The sequence below is a fragment of the Macrobrachium nipponense genome, chromosome 30, assembly GCF_015104395.2.
Source record: "Macrobrachium nipponense isolate FS-2020 chromosome 30, ASM1510439v2, whole genome shotgun sequence".
Taxonomy (NCBI): domain Eukaryota; kingdom Metazoa; phylum Arthropoda; class Malacostraca; order Decapoda; family Palaemonidae; genus Macrobrachium; species Macrobrachium nipponense.
In genome coordinates this window covers 55,787,446-55,793,565 of record NC_087218.1, presented here as the reverse complement: position 1 = coordinate 55,793,565, position 6,120 = coordinate 55,787,446, and positions in this window count along the sequence as shown.

Sequence of the window (6,120 nt, the reverse complement as noted above, 5' to 3'; positions counted from 1 at the left end):
CACATTTTAGGAACTCTTTGTTGAAAAGTCATTGTTTTGTTATGTTAACGGTGAAAAATCCCTGTGATATAATATTATACAACGAAAGTAAGAAAGTATAGGATAAGTTAAGTTTCGTTTCTTCCCCTCAGCTCCGGAAAAACACGGGAAGGTTCTCAGCCCACCCATGGTCCTGTACAAAAAGTTTACTGTCTTTGTTTGTTTGCTTGTTTCTTTGGTGTTTTTACGTCGCGTGGAACCAGTGGTTATTCAGCAACTGAACCAACGGCTTTACGTGACTTCCGAACCACGTCGAGAGTGAACCTCTATCACCAGAAATACACATCTCTAACCCCTCAGTGGAATGCCCGAGAAACGAACTCGGGGCCACCGAGGTAGCAGGCGAACACCATACCGATCACGCCACTGAGGCGCTGTAAATGTCTGCTGTCACTCAGGTGTAGTGTTCACTCGCTCTGAACTGTGAGCTATAACCATTTTAGTTTTTACGAAAACTATTGTTCCGGCTTTATCTGTCCGTCCGCCCTCAGGTCTTATAAACTACTGAGGCTAGAGGGCTGCAAATTGCTGAGTTGGTCATCCACCCTCCAATCATCAAATGTAACAAGTTGCAGCCCTCTAGCCTGAGTAGTTTTTATTTGGTTATGGTTAAAGTTAGCCATAATCGTGCTTCTGGCAGCGCTTTAGTTACCAACAGCATAGGCCACCACCGGATAGTGGCTGAGTCTCATGGGGCGCGGCTAAGAGTTTCATGGGCCGTGGCTGAGGCCACCACTGGACGGAAAACTCGATTTTATCGGCGCATTTTTTACTTGTTCCCATTGTCCTTAGCAAGTCAGACGGTTGTCGGACGTCAAAAAAGAAAAAGAAAAAAAAACTAGCATATTTGCGCTTTTCAAGCAGGGATTTAGAAATAACAGGCCTACTCATTAGAGGAGGCTGTGACCCACCCATGCGAAAGTGTGGCATTGAAAGTCTGAAACCACTCTTACTAGATAGATGTCTTTCTCAATTAAGCGAAATGTCATGGCTTTACCAGTGGGGAAGCGATAGATAATCAGCTTATTGTACAGATTATGCGTCTAGGGGGTTATTGTGAATACTCCTGACTTAGCTTCGTTGGTCACGCAATCGTAAGTCTGCAAAGACGTCTTTAGTATGAAAGAAACCATGGTGGCCCCCGTAGGAGGGTAGTGCCGTCAGTGGACCTCATGCGGTACACTGTAGGCATTACCAAAGTTTCTTTGCAGCGTGCCCTCGGCCTCTAGCTGCAACCACTTTCGTTCCTTTTACTGGACCTCCTTTCATATTCTCTTTCTTCGTCTTACTTTCCACCCTCTCCTTACACTTGATTCATAGTACAACTTCTTTGAGGTTTTCCTCCTGTTACACCTTTCAAACGCTTTACTGTCAATTTCCATTTCAGCGCTGAATGACCTCATAGGTCCCAGTGCTTGGCCTTTGGTAGCCTAAAATCTACATTCAACTCAACCATGTTGCCACCGTTAGTACATGGTGCATAGGCCCCACTCAAACATTATAGAAAACGACTACCGGATGACCTGATGTTTACGTAGCCGAGTGGAGGGCCACAATTGTTTACATTGGACCCAGGGTTAATAAGCTGTCTTAAGAGTACAGACATCTTAATTTTAATTTAACAATTGCTTATAGACTTAGTGTAAGCTCCTTCGAATTATAAAACTCAGTTAAGTGAATAATGGCAGAGAGAAGAGAGAGAGAGCAGGCTAGCGCAAATGAAGTAATAGGAGTCGACGGTGAATAATAAAGCAAGGAAATAGCACTGGCAAAGCGAGTTTAGATTTACTGCAATTTCCTTCACAAATTGTATTAAATGACACACACACACACACACACACACACACACATATATATATATAATATATATATATATATATATATATATATATATATGATACACACACACACACACACACACACACACACATATATATATATATATATATATATATATATATATATATATATATATATATATATATATCTCCCTCAGTCCTAGAAGTTGGAGGCAATCTTAAGGTTATTCTCTCTCTCTCTCTCTCTCTCTCTCTCTCTTTGCTTTCTTCTCTCTCTCTCTCTCTCTCTGAACTAGTTGGTTGTTTCATTGTGATTTTAAGGAATGTTTTTGTTCAATGGGCTTGACAGTCTCGCCGCCACCAGCAGTTTGTTTAATAAAACTTTCCTTTTAGAACTGAGTGACACTGTTCCCGGCGGTCGGGGAAGTGTGTCGGATCCGCGGAGATAAGAAAAACAGACGGAAAGCATTACACCATTTTACTCCGTGTTCAATTCTGCTTGTTCAACACCTGGGTCCTTGTTTAGTTCTTTTTGTGTAACGCCATTTTTATCCGTATTCAATTCTCCTTGTTTAAGACCGGGGTCCATGTTTAATTCTCCTTGTGTAACACCGGGGTCTCTGCGTTTAATTCTCCTTGTGTAACACTGGGGTCTCCGTGTTTAATTCTCCTTCTTTGACACTGGGGCCCATGTTTAATTCTCCTTGCTTAACACTGGGGTCCGTTTTTAACTCTGTTTGCCACTGGGTCTGTGTTTAATTATCCTTATTTAAAACCGGGGTCCGTGTTTAATTCTCCTTATTTAAGACCTGGGTCGTGTTTAATTCTCCTTATTTAAGACCGGGGTCCGTGTTTAATTCTCCTTATTTAAGACCGGGGTCCGTGTTTAATTCTCATTATTTAAGACCGGGGTCCGTGTTTAATTCTCCTTATTTAAGACCTGGGTCGTGTTTAATTCTCCTTATTTAAGACCTGGGTCCGTGTTTAATTCTCCTTATTTAAGACTGGGGTCCGTGTTTAGTTCTTGTGTAACACAGGGGTCCGTGTTTAATTCTCCTTGTTTACCACCGGGGTCCGTGTATAATTCTCCTTGTGTAACAACGGGGTCCGTGTATAATTCTCCCTTTTTTTTAAGACCGGGGTCCATGTTTAATTCTTCTTGTTTAAGACTGGGTGCGTGTTTAATTCTCCTTGTTTAAGACCGGGGTCTCCGTGTTTAATTCTCCTTGTTTAATACCCGGTCCGTGTTTAATTCTCCTTGCTTAACACCGGGGAAGGAATGAGTCCAGTAGATGATCACAGGCATTCCGTTACGTTTTAGGGAACTCGGATTTTGATTCAAAAGAAAGAGGAGGATTTTGGTCGAGTCACTCTCGCAAATAGTGATATAGAAACCTTGTTTTATATCGACGTTAACAACCGCGTGACACCTACTGTCAGGCAGTTACATTCTCCCCCTGGCGGCTGGAGGGGAGGGCAAACACTCGAGGTGCGACTCCTCGCGCACAGACACACACACACACACACACACACGTACGTGAATTTGAGAAATTTATGTACTTTGGAGTTTTCATGTGTTGCGTACGCCCTTTCTTCATCATATTCATATTCAAAGATTCCTAGATCTTGAAATGGATTCCTTGCCAAGGGCTGGATTTACAGGACATAGGTAAAGAATGTTTTGGAGGGTTGCTTTCTTATCCATTCTTGAGGAGGAAGCTTACGCTTTATACTCAAATGAAGTCATAACTTGAAATACTTTCCTTATTAGGGGGCAGTTTTACGGGGCAACAAATAGGCAGCCATTTTCATATTCACTGTTGGCGTTGACAAGAACGAGATACCTTTCTCTCATGGCCTGACACAGCCTTTCAAGTAGTAAGTCAAAGCAGTGCTGCTCGCTGTCATGTCGCAAGCATTACCCAGATCTCATGAATATTAAGGGTATTTAACTATGCTCGGCTATTTTAAACATCCCAACCAAGTGTCCATCTTGTTTTCAAAGAATCGATCGTCAATGATCCTTCAGTTATTCATTTTCTCCCATTCTTCTCTTTTTCCCACACTTCCATGTGGGGTCGGACCCCGTAGGGGCCTAGTTCCCTCAGTGGACCTCATGGTGTGCACTGTAGGAGTTACTTAAGGTTCTTTGCAGCGTGCCCTCGGCCCCTAACTATAACCATTTTCGTTCCTTTTACTGTACCTCCTTTCATATTCTCTTTCTTTGGCTTACTTTCTAACCTCTCCTAACACTCGATTCATAGTGCAGCTGCTTTGAGGTTTCCCTCCTGTTACACCTCTCAAACCCTTTACTGTCAATTTCACCGCTGAATGACTTCATAGGTCCCAGTGCTTGGCCTTTAGCCTAAATTTTGTATTCAACTTATATGTGGGGTCGGTGTTTCTTAGAGCTTTTCCTTCACTTCTGCAAAACCTCTTATTTAGCTGAATCACCTCAGGATTCCTATGTGAGTGATCGCCCCGTTACTCCGTCGATTCGCTTCAAGCCGGCCATAAGGTTACTACTCTCTACTTTGAATGCTTCAGAAATCACTTTGGGTGATGTACTCAAGAACTGGAAACATTAGGCTTTAGATTCCAACAGACTCTGTGGAGGCCATAAACAGAGACTGCTTAGTATTGGTAGCATCGTCTGTTAGTATTGCATCACACCAATCCATCGCTACTTTCATTGCTTCTTGGATTATTGATACTTTCTGTATCCCAACATAAAAAAAGGGGGCGGGGGCGAGATAACTGGGCCCAGAAACACAAAGTCCCTTTGTAGTAGTCTTCTGTATTTAACTTGTTACTGTCTTGGGTACAGCCTCTGACAGGCTCTGCCTTCACAGAAAAGCTAATAATTCTGAACTAGTTGCTCTTTTGAATTCCATATTTATCAGATATTAAAGACTAATGTTACTAGTATACAACACAGACTGTCTCGTCACTAAAACTTCTCACAGTACTGTTTCAGAGGGAGCACTCACAGTCATTTCTTTGCTTAGAATCACTACGGCTGTCTTGAAATTACCGCGCTATGAAATACTGCCGTGCCTTCAAGAGAAGCCAGACATCGTAGCGTCAGGTGAAAGAAAGCATGTAACAGGGATTTTGTACTTCCTGAGTAGCCCTGAAACAATACACAAGTAGTTTCTGAGGCTGTCCAGTAGCCGTCTCCGCGCTGTCACATTGGCTATTGTTCGCACCTTGAGTCAACACCTCACGTTTTCTCTCTGGCCAGAATTTTCTCATTGAGTCAAATATGGTATAGCTTCCAGAAGAAGAAGAAAGGACTATAACTGAGCAAACAGTCCTCGCTGCTGGTTATTCTGCCAAGAAATCCACGCTGTGTTCTGGATGATTTTACTCATTTTTGTATGTTGCTAAGTCGGTGTTGCGTTATTTTTTTCTCCCTTCTTGTTCCAAGATAAGTGAAGTATCGTCGTCTGTCCCTGAGGAAATGAGTGCGAAAGGAAGATGGTTAATTTTGAAAACGTTTTCTTTATTACATTTTTATGTCCGTTTCTGTTCACACATACATTCTTTATACATATGTAATATATATATATATATATATATATATATATATATATATATATATATATATATATATATATATATGTGTGTGTGTGTGTGTGTGTGTGTGTGTGTGTGTGTATGTACATTTATAAACAATATGTATACTGATTCACTAAGATATGGAACGGGATGATGAATGTATTAATAAAGGCAAATGCCACGAAGGAAAAGTGAAACAACGGAGTGGTTGCATATAAAGGACCTTGAGTTCAAAGACTTTTTTAATTTTTTTCAATTTTTATTTTATATATTATTATTTTTTTTAGATAATGCGATCTGCATAGTCTAGAACTGGCGTTGGGATTCAAGAAGAAAAAGATATAACATATTTAAGACTATGAAACTATTCTCTCTCTCTCTCTCTCTCTCTCTCTCTCTCTCTCTCTCTCTCTCTCTCTGTTCTACGTATATGTGTGAGACCTTTACGTTCTGGAAGAGCGACCGGCGAAAGATCCAAGCGAAGATTGTAATGAATTTTTGGTCGTTGTTTTGAGAGCAATTAGCTCCCTTTGTCTCTGTGTCTCCGCGGCGGGAGAACCAACAGCCTTTGTGGACAGTTTTCAGTTCATTTGCTCCAACTTGTAAACACGGTGGAGACGACGTCTTACCCACTTCTTTTTTTTTTCTCTCTCTTTTACGTACTAACGTGTTTGCCCACTCATGCAAGCCCTTTCCTCTTTCCTTTAAGTTACCTGTAAAA